The 18,640-nt window shown below is 42.8% G+C and overlaps 1 protein-coding gene across 8 annotated transcripts in view; it reads right to left on the bottom strand.

The window, feature by feature from the left end:
- Window positions 1-18,640, bottom strand: part of TRIM2 (tripartite motif containing 2) — a 107,100-nt gene that overhangs the window by 75,591 nt on the left and 12,869 nt on the right. For 2 of the 8 annotated variants that reach the window (XM_034772813.1, XM_034772822.1), the window contains exons 1-2: window positions 13,753-13,767; window positions 9,071-9,203 (exon numbers count right to left, since the gene is read on the bottom strand). The exons of 3 other annotated variants lie outside the window; for them this stretch is intronic. The gene's annotated coding sequence lies outside the window, so the exon portion shown is untranslated. Of the gene's footprint in view, window positions 1-9,070; window positions 9,219-13,752; window positions 13,768-18,640 lie in introns of those variants that run through there. 3 more of the 8 variants (XM_034772815.1, XM_034772816.1, XM_034772814.1) reach the window with 2 other exon arrangements.

The raw sequence follows: 18,640 nt of genomic DNA, 5'->3' as shown, positions 1-18,640 counted from the left end.
CAGTGATTTCCCTTTTTATGGTCTCACAAACTTTCATTGACATTTGCAGTGTTATTATAGGTGCATTGGTCCTAGGATACAAGAGAGACAAGGTGGGAGAGGAAATATTGTCCAGTAAGAAATATAAAAGATATTACCTTACCCATCTTATGTCTCAAAATTTAATTGAGACATTAAAGTGAATGCAATCAACCCTTTCAGTCTGAAGCTGTCGTGTCAGCTGAGACTTTTTTTCCCCTTGCAAGGAAGAGTGGGAAAATATAGCTAGTTTAGTTTTTTTTCAAGATTAAGAAATACCTATTATGTGTGTTCTCTTAAAGGAAGACTCCAGTGTGTTTACATTAAAGGCTGTCTAGAGAAAGAACTGTGATGAAAGATTGCCTCATTAATATTCATAACCAGAACATACTAGTTTAGAAAAACTTTTTGAATCCCAAGTGTCTATTTGATAGCTCTTATTTTACTGCTTGGAGGCCACCATTTTTATGGGGAAAAAATAGTGCTTCTGTCATTTCTTTCCCTTCTCCTTTCTTCTCTGCCCAGCATGCAATATGGCATACGCCTGGCCTACCCTGCATGGTTAGGTCAACATAAGCTGCCTTGTGTTGACCTAGCTGTGGAAGCATCTTCACTTAAATTTGGTTCCCACCAACATAAGTGCCTCTGTATGCCAACTTAGTAACACTACCGTCCCAAAAGGTGTAGAGATACGGTCAATGTTATCAGGTTGATGCAGTGTCAGTGTAGACACTGTGTTGCTCACATGGACTGTTACTGGCCTCCAGGAGCCATCCCACAGTGCCCAACACTGAGAATACAATTGATACAAGCATTCGTGGTGAGGACGTGCACCACCGACCCAAGGAGCCTAGGGTGCACATAAATGTGGCAGTATGCTGATGTAAGTTACCTTGACATCATTTTGTAGTGTAGACATGGCCATAGTTTCTCTCTACCCCACCCAGGCCTAAGTCAGCCATTGGTGAACCTCTCGCCTCCAGACTGATCTTGGATCATATCTACTCCCCACCTGTACCTCTCCTCTGGACACTGATATATAGGGTTTCCAACTGTCTAATCACACAAACCCAAACACCCTTGCCCCGCCCTGCCCCTTCTCCGAGGCCCCACCCCACTCACTCCATCTCCCCTCTCTCCATCGCTCACTCTCCCTGGGCTGGGACAGGGGATTGGGGTATGGGAGGGAGTGTGGGCTCTGGACTGGGAGCCCCCTGCGCCCCCCGGGCCTGCAGGGACATGCCAGCCACTTCTGGGAGTGGCGCAGGGCCAGGGCAGGCACGGAGCCTGCCTTAGCCCTGCTGCGCTGCCAGACTTTCAACGCCTAAAATCTCCCAATTTGGCTTCAGTAGCCTCCAGGAGATAGGGTGTGATTCCAGGAGGGTTGGCAACCTACACTATGCTATAGGCTTGCTGCTTGGTTTCTCACTCCCTCTCTCCTCCACCCAAGTGTCTAGGCCTTCCTTGGAAACTCCCTTCCCACCTCACTTTCTACTGGTTCTTTCCTCTCAAACATGCCTTTCTTTCTGTTTTCTGGAGGAATTAGATGGGAAGTGTTTACTAATGCACTGGTAGGAGAGAATTAGTTGTGGAAAGTTACATACAGGGAAACTTGAAGCATAAATAAAAGACCAGATAAACTATTTTCTTCCTGCCAAAATAATCGCATTTTACATACATTATGTTTTATCCTTTAAATTGACCTTCTCATAGTTAGCAAAGAAAAACAATTATTTGCATGGCAGAGTAGTGCTCACTAGAATAGGCCGAATACTTTAAGGCTTTATTCACTAACACAGGTTCAAGTAAAACCTGTAAATTCACCTCAGGTTTCAAAGTAGCAGCCGTGTTAGTCTGTATCCGCAAAAAGAACAGGAGTACTTGTGGCACCTTAGAGACTAACAAATTTATTAGAGCATAAGCTTTCGTGGGCTACAGCCCACTTCTTCAGATGCATAAGAAGTGAGCTGTAGCCCACGAAAGCTTATGCTNCTTGCCTGGGAGCTGGGTCAGAGGTCAGGGGAAAGCAGCAATTTAATCTCCTAGAAGAAAATGTCCTTAATTGAGCAGCCAGCTCTCTGCATTCTCTCCTGGTTCCTAATGTCTGAAAGAATTATCAAACCTATTTTCAGGTTTTCTCCCTTGTCGCTGTTATTTCCCTGTGTGGATATTTGAGAAACACAGGCTGTATAATGCCCATTAAGTTGTAAGACTCATGCTACCATTTGCTACATGGTATCAAATAGCTATGGGGCTCCCTTCTGTGCTGAGGCTCCCAGAACCTGAAAACACATAGATCAAACCTGATTGCCCAGGTTCTCTAGGTGTTAGTCAAATGTTAAAAGAACAGGAGTACTTGTGGCACCTTAGAGACTAACAAATTTATTAGCGCATAAGCTTTCGTGGGCTACAGCATGCATCCGAAGAAGTGGACTGTAGCCCGCGAAAGCTTATGCTCTAATAAATTTGTTAGTCTCTAAGGTGCCACAAGTACTCCTGTTCTTTTAACATTTGACTAACACCTAGAGAACCTGGGCAATCAGGTTTGATCTATGTGTTTTCAGGTTCTGGGAGCCTCAGCACAGAAGGGAGCCCCATAGCTATTTGATACCATGTAGCAAATGGTAGCATGAGTCTTACAACTTAATGGGCATTATACAGCCTGTGTTTCTCAAATATCCACACAGGGAAATAACAGCGACAAGGGAGAAAACCTGAAAATAGGTTTGATAATTCTTTCAGACATTAGGAACCAGGAGAGAATGCAGAGAGCTGGCTGCTCAATTAAGGACATTTTCTTCTAGGAGATTAAATTGCTGCTTTCCCCTGACCTCTGACCCAGCTCCCAGGCAAGGAGGAAGGAGATGGTAATATTTTAAAGCTCCTTTCTGGATGAAGGAGCAGAGGCATCCATAAAATTTCCTACCTAGTTTAGAATCACCCATGCTGGGACTGGACTTTACTTTCTGGGACTGGTATTGGGATAGTTGCTTCGTACAGAAATTCTGAGAGAAGAACCTGAGTGGGCTGTCTGTAAGTTACAATAAAGAAAAGCACTTTAACTTTACACCATTTCTGTTGGCTTAAACACAGAAGAAGTTGGCTCCTTGTATTGTGTGTTTAACACTGTATGAATTATCAATAATTTGCATTAATGGAGCCCAGTCCTGCAACATGCTGATTTAAAAAGGAACTGAGAGCACTAGAGGACTGATTCTGGTTCCACCCTAGCCTCTGTCAACTGTCCTGGTGTCTTAGAGGGACATGGGGAAAATTGCTCCAGCTCAGCAGCAGCGTATAGCCAATAGAAGTGGCCTTATGCTCCTGCTGCCCTCCCCCGCTTTGGAATATCTGGCATAGGGGGCATGCCAGAGCATAGCCAGATAGGAAGGACAAATTAAAGATAGGAGGGAGAGAAGTCATAGCAGCCAGTGTTATGGAGGGTCTGGCAGCCTTGGGGAGACTGCTGTAAGTGTGAGCAGTCCCATACTGTTCTAACTTATTCCAGAGGCCATGTGAGCCAAGAATTCAGGCAGTGCAAAGATGACATAACACCGCTTTTGCTCTCCTTCCCCCTACAGCCTGCTGGCTCTTTCTGGAGTTTAGCTGTGTGAATAGCCAATTTTTCAGTTTCGTGGCTGAACTTAAAAAAGAAAAGAAAAAAATTGTTTTGGGTCAACCCAAAACAAAAGATTTTCAAATTTTTCAGTAATATGAGAAAGTTAAAAAAAAAAGTGTTGGGTTGGACAAAATGTCATTTCATTTGATGTTTTTTATCTTTTTAAAAATCAAATTGAAACAAAATTCAAAATGATGTCATTGAGTAATTTAAATTTTTCTCCCGTACTAAACAATTCAGCAAATTTGACACAAATTTGCAAAATGTTTTTGTTGACCAGAATCTGCTTTTTTCGGGGGGGATTTTTGTTCAAAAACTTTTGCCCAGCAAACAATTTCAGATCAGGCCCAAAGTGAATACCAATTTGAAACTCTCTCTTCTGTTTTTGTGGCAGCATAACTGGCTGTAAATTAAAGGAGGGCCACTTGCTCTTGCTGTATCAGTGCCAGCTGAGCACTACACACAGTGCTTTTAAAAAAAAGAAAAGATCATATGCTTAGGATGCCTTTAGATTTTTTATACTGCCAAAGATATGTCCCATCTGATGGGCAGCAGCATCCACTCCCAGTATAGTTTAGTAATTCCTATGTTCCTAAGTCTGCTGTGTTGTTTCCATTTAGGAACCAGGAAAATAGATCCAGAAAAGAAAAGTAATTTTAGACAATCCTAAAGGCTGAAAAAAGCAGATTCAGGTCAACTAAAACATTTTAGACAAAGGCTTTCAAAACTTTACTGAACTTGAGTGAAAGCTCAGGTTAGTTCCAAGTCGATTTGCCTTTCCTTGATTCTAATGTACAGCACTATGAACTAGGGCTGGGTGGACAATGGCTGTCTTTCCGGTCACTGCACTACTAATATTTAACTCTTGATTTGCTAATGTGCCTTTTGATAGTGTGGTTGGATTATAAAAAGGCCTAAGCTTATTCTATTCCTGACATCCTGTGCAATATAGCTGCACATTTCCTTTGCTCAGCAATGGTTAGTTGTGTATCGTGTTAGTCTGAATCTGTAAAAAGCAAGAGAGGGTCCTGTGGCACCTTTAAGACTAACAGAATGGGACTGAACTTGCATCCCTTCCACACCTATAAATCCCAGTGTGAAAGCAGGATTCAGCTCATTGACAAAAAATACTAGTGAGAGAAACAGTATGGCCTGCAGAAATGAGCAGATGGGTGAGAATCAGGAACTCTGTCACTGACTTGCGGTCACTTCACCAGTTTCTCTCAGTTTCCCCCATCTACAAAATGGGGATATCAGTTCTTACAGGGAGATGTGAAGCTTAATTAGTTAATGCTTGTACAGTTGTAATGCAGTTGTAAAATACAATGTCAACACAAACTATTATTTTAGGACTAGCCTCCTCTTTCCATCCCAGGCAAACAATTGGAAGAAGTTCCCATGAGTGCAAGCCTCATCTCCCCTATCCCAGAGCCTCCATTAAAAAAATCTCTTCATGCTATGTTTCTCTAGTTACTTTGCTGCATCGCACAAAGAAAGCAGAGAGGTGAGTGCTGATGTGTCCCGGATGAAATTTGGGGAAATCCTAGACTGTCACTTTTTTAGTGCACAATTTCTTTTGGGCACTCAAAGTTCTCTGGGTCGCTCATTAAGTCAATTTTCCAGTTATCCTCGGTCATTTTGATGAGACCCTTTGATACCTGGGCAGGTCAGGTATTTCACTCCCAACCCAGCTCAGATTTTAAATTTAACTGAAAAATGATAAAAGTGTCTTGTTTAAAAATATGAACCATCAACACTTGCACTGCATGTGTTAAGGGGCTGCTCCTGCAAGGTGATGAGCACCCTCAAATTCCTGCTTTCACTGCGCATTGAGAGAGCTCAGCATGCCACCAGTTCCAGATCCAACGAATCAAATTTAAAATTGACTCCTGTTCGTCACAAGAATATCATTTTCCAAGAGTACTGCAAATGGCTTCTAAGCCTGGGAGCTGGTCTGACATTCATTTTGTCAAGAGCTGGCCAGGGGGAAATGTATTAGATCAGACTCAGCTTTACAGACTATGTATTCAGGTATTGGTAAGGATATTTAGAAGGCTATTAGTTAAATAGTCAGGGTTACCGTTAACCCCAAATTAATACTCTCCATTAATTGTTGAGTTATTCACAATACAGAAAAAGCTGCTACCTTGCAAATGTACTTAAAGGCAAATACAGAACCAGAAGAATAAAGGTCTGTGGCAGACCCAGCCGTTGGAAGCCGGAGAGTTTGATTCTACTCTCAGCTCTGCTGCAGACTTCTCTGATGGATTGATAACAGTTATAGGCTTTATAGGGTATTTTAAGGCTCAGTTAATTAATATTTGTTACACGCTTTGTTTTCACAGAGTGTCTATCATCTAAGGATGATATGTGGTACATCGTGGTCAGCTCTTTTTATGATGGATGTTGGTGCAATGCTCTGATTTATCAATCTCTTTGACTATATCTGGAAAATTATCTTCCTGTAAGGGTGAGAGAAAGAAATCCATTTTAATCTGCTGCCTCTTTAGACTGAGGTAAATTAAACAGGTACAATTAGCTCCTATTGAGCAAGCCATAATGTGTGGCACTCCAGATATACACATCATTTCTTTCAATAGTCAGACACAATACAATGAGCTTATATATTATTAGGAATAAGCAAGACAAGGGTGCTTTGACTTATCCACAACAACAACAAAATCCATTTTCATATTTGTATCAAGCCTGCTATTCAAGCTGCAATATCTAAGCACTGCTTATATGGAATCAGACAAGACCTATGCCGTACAATAGCTGGCCTGACATAGAAACACCTTATTTCTGTAGTTAGCATTGGTTTGCCTATTATAATGGCTCATTCCATGTACCTGAGTTAATATTTGCTTTAGCATTTCAACAATAAAGCCTAGTTTCTTGAACATCAGATCACATCCAGCTAGAACATACTAAATGAGATGGTAGCCCACACTTTGACAATTTTTATTTTAAACAAGGGTTTATATTTAATTAAATGAATAGTAATTTAGCCACTATTTTCATAGATATTGAAGCTTAGATGACCCTGTACAATCCAAGCTCCTAGCATTGAGTGATCTTAAATGCCACATGGAAGAATACGAAGAACCTGAGCTAAAGGTGTCAGGCCTGATTCTGAGGTATGGTCAAGCTGTCATGGCATAGAATCCAAGTAGTACGGCAAAGATGGCTATATGCTGATGCTACAATCCCTAGGGAATCTCCCACATTGGGTGACTTTTCAGCTGGCTAGTTAGGAAAGCTTTACTGCAGGCCATACTAGTGAGAACTGGGCCCCCAGCCTTCCTTGAGAACGTCCTTGTACTGGTTGGTTTGTGGCTCAAACTTCATAATAATTTAAATCAAACAAAGTAAAAGTACTTCTGACCTCTGGCTTAAAAAAAGGTTAGTTGTAAATATGGTGAACATATTAATTTACAATAAGAGTCTTTCTTGCCTGGAAACCTTTTACCCCAAACCTGAATTGATCTTTGTTCTGCAGATCTCTGCACTTCCAGTTTCAGTGGTGACTGAAAGAGGAAGAGCTAAAAGGCAGCAGGAAAGGCTATCCTGGAAGTATTAAGTGCTGTCAGTGTGACATATGGAATATTTCCAGCCAGACCAGATAAAGGAAGCACTAAAAATATTGCAGGAATCTGCTCTCCTGAGGTTTCCAGCCCACTGCAGATCTGAATAGTTTGTGTCATTTGGATAAGTAGCGAAACATGTGGGTGTTTCTCTTAACTAAACCCAACCTCTGAGGTTCACTCATCATCACTTCAAATTCTGCTATCTGATGGGACTTTGCAAAAACAAAAAAACAAAAAAGAGACACTAGTCTAGTGAACTGAGTACCAGACGGAGAGCCAGTCTAAGGCCATGGCTACACTCGAAACTTTAAAGCACTGCTGCGGGAGCGCTCCCATGGCAGCGAGTGTGGTCCACCTCCACGAGGGGATTAGCTTACAGCGCTGTAACATGCTGCACTCAGGGGTGTGTTTTTTCACACCCCTGAGCGAGAAAGTTGCAGCGCTGTAAAGCGCCAGAGTAGCCATATCCTTAGTTGTAATACTTGCTTTTGCAATGACTTGCTGTTTGGCCTTGGAAAGTCACTTAGCACCTTTGAGTATCTTTACACATAGGTGCTGGAACTAGGGGTGTGTGGGGGGGGGTGCTGCTGCACCCCCTGACTTGAAGTGGTTTCCATTATATACAGGGTTTACAGTTTGGTTCAATGGCTCTCAGCACCCTCACTATACAAATCGTTCCAGCACCCCGTGTCTACAGAGCATTTTGGAGTGAGTGGGAGTAAACTTCTCAGACTCAGGCTAGTGCACTTCACCTATTGCTCCAAAAAACAACTGTATAGGCAACGCTTTGAGTTATGGCTCACGCTGTAGCTTGGTTCAGAACCCCTCCAGCCCAAGCCACAACTTCAAAGCTTTATCTATGCAGCTATTTTTAGAGTGCTAGCACAAGCTCTGCTAGCCCAAGTCTGTCTACCCAGGCTGGGTGCTTGCTTCTGCTCACCCCAAAATGTTGTATAGACGTATACCCATTGTGTCTCGGTTTTCTACATTTACATTGGGTTCAAGCCACAAACTTAAATCCAGATGCAGGCTCGTCCAAAGTTCAGAGAGTGTTGGTCTGTACTTATTTCTAAAGGGATGAGAATATTTACCTCACAAGGGTTTTTTAGGAGTAACTAGTTAATCTTTTCAGAACCCTTTAAAGATGTAAAGAACTGGCTAAGCACTAAGGATTATTTTTTAGCATATTGAAAACCAGAAAAGATACACTTGGGGATCCAGAAGGCTAAACCCATCCCCACTCTGAGGTCTCCGGCTTCATGGAACTGAGCACATTTCATAACATTACGCAGCAAAGAATATTAAAATTGCTGAGCCTGTATCCTTTTTTTAGTTAGTAGGAATATATCTTAGAATATAACACCTTTCACCACTTTTATAGAGCATTCATTTTACAGTATCTCTTATCTAACTCTTTCACACTTTTCTGAAGTCCTATTTATGACTACAAAAACTGCCACAATATTGTAAATTTGTGTGATAGAGAACTAGATGCTGATAACTTAAGCCCCATATAGTTTAAACACTGACACCCCCCCCCCCAAAAAAAACCACACACACACACACCCCACAAAGCAAGTTTAAATAGCTTGTGTCCGGTTAACGTCATCTTGTTATCTCCCTGTTTTATCCAGGAAGATCTCATTCTTATTTGAAATTAAATAGACTGTTATTTGTAGCCGTGACATTGAATACAAAGCAGCTGTTCTTTCATTTCATACAGAAGGATATAATTTATTTTAACAACTGCACATCTGAATTGCAATTTCTTACTAGTTCTGCTAAATGTGGATTATCCATAGCCCCATGATAAAACCTATAATGGCACAGTTAGAAGCCTACTTACTAGTGTTCCATAATGTCCATTCAGGAGCATCAGAGGCTGAAATACAGTCTCTGTGATCAGGAGATTCAGTTCCCTGCAGCATTCAGACAATTGGTCCCATTATGGTCATCAGGCGGCTGAGTTAAAGGGTGGCCTTGCAAAAACATAAACAGCTTGTCAGCACAAGCCAAAGAGGCGGGACTGCAGTATCAGGGGACAATGTGAGCCAATGATTAGCCTCTTTAGGTTCTGTTTGTTTAAGATATTGTGTTTCATTCTTAAGAAGGGGAAAGTAGGGGAGTAAGAGGAGCTGACTAGGAAGAAACAATGAATGTTGTGCTGTTTACAACTAACCAGAAAAAGGCTTAGAGCAGAAGGGCGGAAATCAATGTGTCATTTCAGGAAAAACACATTTGCTTCACTTACATATAATCATTTTTAGAAATCTCACAGGCATCTGCATTGCATTTAGCCTGGTCCTGCTTTTAGATCAATAAAAATACTAGGAGCACAGCTGTGGCCTATGTTCAGTATAGAATTTTTTTTTCTCTTGCCCACACTCTTACAGATGTTTCCAGAGAAAAGAATTGACAAAATTCAATGTGATCTTCCTCCTCTCACCCCTTCCCAGCACACTCTCTTTCTATCACCTTCTTTCCCCTGACAGAGGTTTCTCATTTGCTGTCTAACACCCCACACTGCCGTCTTGGTCCTATCCATTCCCCTAACCTCCCTCAGCCTCACTCCAGTCTCTTTCCTCTCCCTTGTCCTCAATACCATATACCAAGCCCTTTTGGTCCTTTATTCATGCTACCACCTTGGTCTCATCAAGTCTCTAACGACCTCTTCCTGGCTAAATCTCAAGTTCTATACTGCAGCTTCACCCAAAAACAGCAAAACGTCACTTCTTAAAAATCAAGTGCTCCGTTGGCTTTCACCTGGTTCTCCTCTTACCTTTCTGATTAATTGAGCTTTCAACGTCTCCTTCAGAGTGTCTGCCACTTTCCATGGTTGTGCCACAGGCTATGGTCTTGGTTACCCTCCTATACTCTGTCTAGGTAGTATGCAACTTCTTCTAACACTTTTATGTCAATGACTCAGTTATGCTCTTCCACTCCTCACCTTTCTCCTTCCATCCAATCACGTATTTTAGACTGTTATTAGGGTTACCATTCGTCTGGATTCCCCCGGACATGTCCGGCTTTTTTGAGTTAAAAATAGCATCCGGGGGGAATTTGTAAATGTCTGGATTTCCCCCCCATGCAGAGCACGCACGGCTTACAGGGCAGCCGGCTGGATCGTGCCACTCGCACGGGGCTCCGGCAGCCAGAGCCCTTCCTCCACTTCCCCCTCCTCTCCCCTGCAACTTGAGACCACTCCCCCCCCCCCTTTCCCTCCCCCCCCCCCCCCCCCCCGCATTCGCAGATCGCCGGCCGGCCATTCACCTCGGGCCTCCGGCAGTCTGGAGCTCCGACCCTGCTCCCCTCCCCCTGCTGCTGACCGCGCTGCTCTGCAGCACTCTGTTCTAAGTGGCATGGTAAGGGGGCCAGGGGGTCAGAGAAGCGGCAGGGAGGTTCTGGGGGGGGGTAGTCAAGAGACAGGGAGCAGGGGGAGGGTTGGATGGGTCAGGAGTTCGGGGGGGGCTGTCTGGGGGTTGGGGGTGTAAGGTTTTAGGCAGAGTACAGGTGGGGGGGGTCCCAGGAGGGGGCAGTCAGGGGACAAGGAGTGGGGGGGAGGGTTGGGGGTTCTGAGGGGGTGGGAAGTGGGAGGGAGTGGAAGGGGCGTGGCTAGGGCAGGACGGGGGCAGGGCTAGGGCGGGGCTCCTCCCGTCCTCTTTTTTGATTGTTGAAATATGGTAACCCTACTGTTATTTGAATATCTCCTCCCAGATGTCTTGTCAATTGTAATATAACCTAGCCCCATCTGAGCTCCTGATCTTTCCTTCAAATTCCTTGTTCAGGGTCAGATTAGGTAATCCACTGCCCTATTCACACACACCATGATATAGGGTCCCTTGAGGCTCCACCTTCATGACCCTCTCCCAGAGCCATGGCCCACCATTCCCTTCCCAAGAGGGCCTTCTCCCCTCAGTCTCACAACAGGCCCTTCTGAATCTCGGGAACAATAAGGATAGTATTAGGAGTCCCCTTTCCCACCTGGACAGTCGGGGTGGCAGCAGGATCCCCCAGCATTTACTCCAGCAGCCAGGGCGTATTTGCTTAGATGGGGGAGTGGAGTCCCCTACAAAGGTGAGTGTTAGACTGAAACAATAGCTCTGAGAGGTGTGAACTACACTATCTTTCTCAATGCGGTGTTAATGCTATCTGCAGACTCAGGCACACATCACTGCATCAGATAAGCTTGAGTCACATTTTCATTTTCCTTCACAATCAGGAGGGATAGAATCTTTTTTTTTTTTTTAATGAACACTGGGATTCTGGTGCAATCACATGACTCAGTAGCTGGGTACTAAAACATGGGCATATAGTGCCTATATCCTAATCCAGCTCTGTCCTCTCCACTACCTCTATGCTCTGTTATTTTTGACAACATTTCACCAGGCCCACACATCCAGGCTGTGATAAAATCTTACTGCTTCTTCCTCATAACAGTTCTACAACCCACCCTTTCTTTTCTGTCCAGTCAGCTAACATCATCATCTACACCCTCATCATCTCTAGTTTTGGTTATTGCAGCTTCCCTTGCTCTGGCCTCCCTAATGCACATGTGGTTCCTATCTCATCCTTAGAAAAGCAGCTACTAAGATCATCTTAGCTCATCATTCTGAGCACATCACTCTCCTTGGAATCCCTCCACCCATAACAAGCTCAAGATTTTTGTTGTAACCTTCAAAGCCTTTCACAACTCTGCCCTTCCCCATTTATCCTCTCTACTACTTGCATTGCCCCTAGGGTGACCAGATCACAGGGATGAAATATCGGGTCGCGGGGAGGAAGGGGTGGAGCAAAAAAAATGGCAGCGGAGCAACAACAACAAAAAAAATCAGTTTTGCAGGGGCGGGGGTCGTACACAGCACCCTGGCCGTGCGCACTGGCCACCCCAGGGCAAAAGGTGGCTCCGATGCAGAGGGGGCTGGGGATAAAGAGAGCATTGGGGGGGACCGAGAGGAAGCGCTGGGAAACAAAGAAGTCCGGGTGGGCGAGGGCGTACGGCTCCAGCGGGGCCCCGGGCAGGGCACAGGCTGGATGGACGCAAGGAGGCAGAGCCCTGTAGCGGGACTGGGCAGGGACAAAGCTGTCTCTCCCCTGGAAGCGGCTGCAGGAGCCCCCGAGCCCAGGGAGCAGTGGCGGTGCATGGGAGCCGGGGACCCCGGGGGCGGCGCGGCGTGGCATGGGTGTGCAGAGGGCCGGGGCTGGCACAGCTGAGCCGCAGTGGCGTCCGGTCTCCCGAGGGGCTCCCCAGGGCTCCGGGCTGGGCAGCGGGCGGGAGTCGGGGCTTTTCCCGGCCCCGCAGAGCCTCCCACCCCCCAGCCCGCCCTGGGCACATGCGGCACGTCCCGCCGCCGGCAGAGGGAGGTGGATGAGGGACAGTTGTGGAAATTGATATTTATTTATGTAATTACAAAGCAATACAAAAAATTATACCTATATACAATTGTTCCATACATAACTATTTTATGTATTTGTTTATCTCCCTCTCATCCATATGGCATATGTTGCTTATTCTCTTCTACTATTAGATCTTAGGGGTAGGGACTGGCAACAAATATCCACGATGGATTTGTATAAGGTGCACAAACACTGTATCTGAGTTTGTGGCAGAGCTGTGAATAGCTATGAACAGACAGTTTGTCTGTTTGTAGCTATCTCATCTCTGATTTCCATGGCAATTTCTTTAAGATGCTAATGCAGTGTAGCCACAAATAAAGAAACAAAGGAGAGTGCAAGAACGAGCTGATTGAGTGGATTATGCTGAAAAGGCTCACTCTTCAGAAAAATTCATTCTCAGTAGAATTCCTTCAGCACCAATGGAGTTATGCCAAGGATGAATTTGGCTCCTTGTCCTTAGGGCCTTGTCTACCCGAGGAAATTTGTTACTGGTGCTATCAACAGTGTAAGCACAAGTGTGGACTGAGTGCTTGTGTTTTTACTGGCTAGTCCTCTGCTGAGTACCCTGGGAGATATCACTCTTTAAACACGTGATCCAAAAGCTACTGACCCCATAGCGGCAACCACTAATGCACATCTCTAAATCTAAGCTTGTTTGTGTGTTTGTTTGTTTAAATATTTTCTCACTTGAAATTGGCTTTTTGATTAAATGGACATTTTTGAAAGAAAAAAAACTGTCATAAAAATTGTTTAATTTCTCAATAAAAAAAGAAAATATTTTGGTTTTCTGCAACGGAAACCAAAAAATATTTGGTTAAAATCATAAAAAACTCATTCCACACCTCTTCCTGGCCTTTAGGTTTAATCTAGTTTCACCTATGTTCCTTACCCCTTCCCAGACCTCAGAACATGCAGTTTATCTCTACTCCCTCCTTATTCTTCACCCTGGAACCAGAGTCTCCCTTCCTTTTTCCAGGCCTCAGTCCAGCCTGCCTCACTGTTCCCCTGTGCCCCTTTCTTCTCAGACTGCAACCCCACTTCAGTATTATTTCCCTTGTATTCCCAGACTTCAGCCCAATCCAGGCCCCACCTCAGTTTAAATCTCAGTTTAAATCCGAATGGTTTAAATCTCACCTGTTTCCCCATGAATAGCTGTCATGCATATAACTCAGTACTTTTCTTTTCAAGTTGCCCATGCTGAACAAAGTACAGTTTGTAGTTTAACATTTTATTGGCATGCTTTCAATTGTAAAGTGGGTCACAAGTTACTTCTTTACAACTAAAGAACTGTGGGGGGAAGGGTGACGGACTCCAGAAGTGAAGTGATTTGATTATTTTTATTTTGTAGAAGAAAACAAAGGCATATGGCAGAAATTGAAAAGGAGATCACATGCAGATTCAGTGCACTAAAATATGGGATCACAATCAATGGAAAACTGGGCTGAGTCTCAGTTCAGACCATGTGTATTAACCTTTGGACCATTTCCTAATTCAAGAGAGAACTACCTATTATGAAACTATTTAACCCCCTTATGATACCTCCCAAAGTACAACAAGTGCCAAGTAAGACTCTGGGGATGCCTGTATCTTCTGAAGCCTCATACGAAAAAAGAAAACGTTCCCAGATTCCCTTTCATTTAACAAATTATTTTTTGCCACAACCTCCTCTTTAGACATCCAAGCATGGATGTATTATAGCTATATACATCTGTTACTCCTGAGGGAATTCTGCACCTAAATATTCCGCACACAATATTTTAAAATTCTGTATATTTTATTGGTTAAAATTACACAACATAATCACACCATTTTTAATTATTTGCTGACAAGTTTTTTGAAATAAATTACCAACATAAATGAAAATGGTATGGTTATTGTTATTGTGTTTCTGTATTACTTTTACAATTAAAATAGACAGAACTTTGCAGAATTTTAATTTTTTGGTGCAGAATTCCCTCAAGATTCTGTGTAGTGCAATCTGGGTGTGGATAGCTTGGTGTGGGATCTGGGAGTGGGGGAATGGGATTCTGAAGGGGAGTGCAAGTTAGGGCTCAGTGGGTTGGGTTGGGGGAGTGGGGCTTGGTGAGGGAGCAGGGTGTAGCCAGTTGGGGCTCAGTGGGGTGAGGGTCTGGGGGGCCCCTGATGCAGAGGGTGAGGCTCAGCAGGCTAGTGGTTTGGGGGGCTTGGTGGGGGGGGGTTCTGGGTGTGGGAGGGCTCTTGATGCAGAAGGAGCTATGGGTGCATGGGTGGAGGGAAGGGTCACTGTACAGGGCGCTGCTCCCCCTGTCCGCCCAAACCCTGTGCATCCAGACTCCCCCCTGCACCCAACCCCCTGCTGAGCCTCAACCCCCTGCACCCTAACACTCCTCCTGACCCCCACAGTGCAGAGCTTCCTCCAGCAAGGGAAAGTTTGTGGGGCTTGATCTGACCCAGCCCCGGCTGCTCAGTGCAGGGAAGGGGAACTCCATTTCTGTCCTCCTCCCCTCTCTCCCAGCTGGGACTAACGTCCCTGGAGGCATTATCAGCAAAACATTATAGTCAGTATACTTCGTAAGGCCCCCATAGTCTGTTATCAAAGAAGGGGAAAAATGTGCTAGTTACCTAGCATGTGGACACGTAAATAATTAAACATTTTAACTGGAATCACCTGGCTGTAACAAAGGACTATCATTTACTCAAATATGAACAGAGCCATCCTGTTTGCCAGGCAAACCCCTATTTTAAAAGCTGTGTAAGGAATGGAAGAAAAATAGGTTCAACAGCAATAGACATGAAACAACAATATGGAGATTTCCACAAATTAGGGCCCCACCTACACTACAATTGTAGCCAAGTAACAGAATTCAGTCAAAAGATAGTTGTCTCTTGACCCAGTTACAATATGTAACTGGGACCAAACTGTGTCCCTAAGATCAGAATAAAGCTTTGACCTATACAGGGTCTGACCCCACTTATTGTGACCAGGTGAGGTCTATCTGTACTACAACTTTTCACCATGTTGTATCAGATTATAGTTGCAGCACAGATCAGTTCTAAAAAAAACAGGGTTGAAAATACTCACACAGTAATTTATCAAATAATTGAATATATAAAGAACCTGAAAATTAGAGATCAGGCCATATCAGCAGACTGAGCAACCAAGGTCCATTAGTTCTTATAACAGGCAATGACACAAAGAATTAGTGGATCACTGAAGAATCAGGGAACTGTTCTGTCAGAAATTCCTACCCACGTCTATTAAATCCAATAATAATGACCAAACTAATGCAGACTGATAAGACTTTATGTTCTACTAACACTGTCTTGCTTATATGAAAAACTAAATACTTTTTTTAATTCCTTAAACATTTTTGAAAGTTACTAGCAATAGTTGCAATTTTTTAGGTGCATTTTAAACAAGTTCTCCATTAAAATCATTTGTCAAAGATTGTATGTTTAATGATGCAGTTACTAGTTGTGAAAATACAATATATTCCCATAAGAAAACATTTAATAGCTGTACATCTATATTTAAAAATGAAATACAAAGGACAAGAATGGAAATAAAAAGGGTGGTATTTAATTTTGCTTTCAATCTGAGGGCAGTTGTAATTCAATTTATTAGTTTTTAAACTGAAAATTAAGATGCCTAGATGGCCTTTTTGCAAATTTTATCACTGGGTTACATTTAATGTGTTTTTAAATATTGCCTAGCCTGAAAAGTCTTAAGCAAGTTGATTTATTTATTTTTGCCAGATTAAAACAAACTTTTTAAAAATGCAAAAAAAATGTGAGCTGTATGTCTATATTAGTAGAGATCATCTGGGCATATGCAGGAGGAGAAAGGTTGAAATAAAATCTCAGTTATAATCTGACTCTAAATGCTTTACAATTTTGCTTGTAGCTTGTATCATGTATTTTCAGTAACACCAGTTATAGTCAGTCTCACTTACACTGCTTTTTTAACTAACACACACACACACACACACACACACAAGATGTTAGATTCCCCCCGACCCCCCAGACATTCTGGAAGAAACTCATTGTCTCTTCACAACTAATAGCTCTCTGTGCAGATCCTGTCTCTTACGCTGGCTCTCTAACCAACTCACTTTAAACAATTACATTTTAGCTTCTGAGCCTCCGGTCTGGAGTATGCTCAGTCATTCTTCCTGGCCTGTGTACTCACCATCCCTACATTATGAATATACTGTAACCTACAGACCTCACTTCTGCTTGTGTATGTGGAATATACTCAGTTGTAAAGCAGAACCACGTTTGACCTCTTTCCAGTTGTCCACCTGTTAGGTAAGCAGCATGCCATCAGAATTCCTATTTGTTTGTTTGTGTGTTTCTCTGGGCTCATCTACACTTACTGCACTGCTGTAGCACTTAGTAAAGACATTACTTAGGCAGGTCCTCCACCTCCCTGCGAGGCAATAGCTATGTCGACAGGAGAAGCCCTCCCGCCGACAAAGTGGGAGTTAGGTCGGTATAAGTGTGTCATACCCTTAAGTGATGCAGTTATATCAACATAAGCTGGGTGCATAAACCAAGCCTCAATTGCTTACGAACACTCGTCTCTGCAATGTAATATTTTTTTTTTTTTTTTAAAAAGAGGCTTCTTACTCTGGTCACTGAATTAATTACTCTTCTTTTAATTGCTGTTTGACTCCAGCTGTATATGAAAGGTACCGAGAGCTCAGGCCAAGAGACAGTCTAATGGTGTTTGACTAAGTAAGAGCTGCTGCTCTGGAAATTACCAGGGTAATGAGAGCTGCCTGAATTAATTTAGTAGTTTTTATGCTATATTTCTTGGTCACAGATAGGAGAGGTAAAAGATACCAGACAGCACAAGTCAACCAGGATGGAGGCTTGATTTGCACTCAGCCCTTTGGCACTTTTATATAGGATGGTTCCTAAAGGATAGGTTTCAGAGTAACAGCCGTGTTAGTCTGTATCCGCAAAAAGAAGAACAGGAGTACTTGTGGCACCTTAGAGACTAACAAATTTATTAGAGCATAAGCTTTCGTGGACTACAGCCCACTTCTTCGGATGCATATAAATTTGTTAGTCTCTAAGGTGCCACAAGTACTCCTGTTCTTCTTTTTCCTAAAGGATAGCATTTTTGAATCTGCTGGTGTTACACAGGAGGTAAAAGCTTAGATTTTTACCTCCTTAAATTATGCACAAAGCATAATTTAAAACCACACAAATGAGTGAATCTCAACAATTCAGAATAACAAGAGACAGACAACTAAATGCCTTAGAAAGCAAATTTATCAGGAAAATACTAGGTATTACATTAAATGAATTTATAACAAGTGCCAAGATTTGTCAGAGAGCAACTTCTTATCTCTAAAGTTATTCTGAAAAGAATGGAAATATCTGGGACATGTGTTAAGAAGAAAGGCAGAGCATCTGCCACAGCCGCTGTCCCATTGAGCAGCTGGAGAAACATGTAAATGGGGCCAACCGAAAGAATCCCTCTGTCAAACAGTACTTAGAGAGGTAAAACTTAATGAGACTTAGCAACATAGGGGACATGGAAAGAGGAGCCCAGGATAGGCAGTAACAGTGGAGCTTTGTTTGTGTCCCTAAACAACATTTGAAGGCATGGGAGGGATTCAGTTTCAACACTAATTAACATGGGCTCCAGTTGAAACTTTTCTGAGAGAACATTTTTCCATTTGTCAAAAATCAAAATATTCCACATCGATATCAGTGAAATTTATTTAAAAAACAACATAAAAATAAAGTAAAAATACATTTTAAAAAGAGTATGAAAATTAAAATATGCAATTTGAAAAAAATATTAAGTAAATTTTGATTCAGTTTTATTGAAACAAAACATTTTAATTGATCCAAAGTGAATTATTTTTGAAAATTACATGTTGTGAGAAATTTCAAAATTCAACATTTCATTCTAATTCAGAGTGAATTTTGTTGAAATTGTGGAATTTCCCACAAAATGGAAATTCCAGTTCCCAAGAAATCTCTCATTAATATTCAGATTTCTTCTGAAACATCTTTAAGAGCTAGG

This window comes from Trachemys scripta, chromosome 5 (assembly GCF_013100865.1).
Source record: "Trachemys scripta elegans isolate TJP31775 chromosome 5, CAS_Tse_1.0, whole genome shotgun sequence".
NCBI classification, from domain to species: domain Eukaryota; kingdom Metazoa; phylum Chordata; order Testudines; family Emydidae; genus Trachemys; species Trachemys scripta.
Note: the sequence above shows the minus strand (reverse complement) of the source record. Positions and strands in the feature narration are given on the sequence as shown.